This window comes from Octopus bimaculoides, chromosome 10 (assembly GCF_001194135.2).
Source record: "Octopus bimaculoides isolate UCB-OBI-ISO-001 chromosome 10, ASM119413v2, whole genome shotgun sequence".
Taxonomy (NCBI): Eukaryota; Metazoa; Mollusca; class Cephalopoda; order Octopoda; family Octopodidae; genus Octopus; species Octopus bimaculoides.
In genome coordinates, this window is record NC_068990.1 from 91,133,370 (window position 1) to 91,134,509 (window position 1,140).

The window sequence follows — 1,140 nt, forward strand, 5'->3', positions numbered from 1 at the left end:
GTGTGTATGTGTGTGTTTATGTGTGTGCGTGCGTATGTGTGCCAGGTATGTGTGTTATTGTGTGTGTGCACTCCTGTGTGTATGTGTGTGCATGTGTATGCGGCTGTGTATGTAGGCGTGCGCGTATATATGGGTGTGTGTGTGTGTATATGTGCGTTCGGCTATGTGTGTGTGAGGGCGCGTATGTATGTTTGTCATGTATGTGGGCGGTATATATGTAAGGTGTGTGGGTATGTGTGCGTGTAGGTAGTGGTGAGATAAAAAGTGGAAAAAAGTAAGTGTAATATATATATTCTTTTATTCTTTTCTTTTTTCTTTTATTCGCTTCAGTCATTTGACTGCGGTCATGCTGGAGCACCACGTTTTAGTCGAGCAAATCGACCCCAAGACTTATTCTTTGTAAGCTTAGTACATATTCTATCGGTTTCTTTTTGCCGAACCAATCAGCCAATCAGCCTTTTGTCCAGTGCAGTAACGGTTCTGTCAGTTCACAGCCAGCTTTATTTAAAAATAGAAAAGTTTGGAACAAACTCTTTAAAAATTTTATTAGTTAGAATTTTATTAATTAGGAAAAATAATCGACTTACGTCGTCTCCGAAATTTCTGGCCTTGTTTCAAATTTTGGAATTAATCAGGAAGAGGCACAGTCGGCTTAAAGAAAATTTGGACATGAACAAATGGTTAGATAAGTAAATAGTTAAAAAGCGTGAAGGATAAAAATAACGTGAAATGTTATATAATGCTATATTGTTTTTTTTTTAATCGAGGTTATATGGGAAATAAAAATACCAAGATTGTACAAGTGGGTGTTTATAGAACGAATATAATAAATAGGTGTAAGAATGAAATGAATTAAATGGGATATATAAGGCATCGCTCTATGATCCTTTTCCAAAGATATCATGTCATATCTGTGACCCAAACTGTGAATTAAGGATAGTCTAAATCTTTTGGAATATAAGTATATATAGAGAAGGTAACAACAGCTACATATATTGTAGTGTAACTTCTCTCTCTCACTCTAATATATACATATATACATACATACACACACACACACACACACATACACACACACACACACACACACACACACACACACACACACACACATATATATATATATATATATTCTAGTGT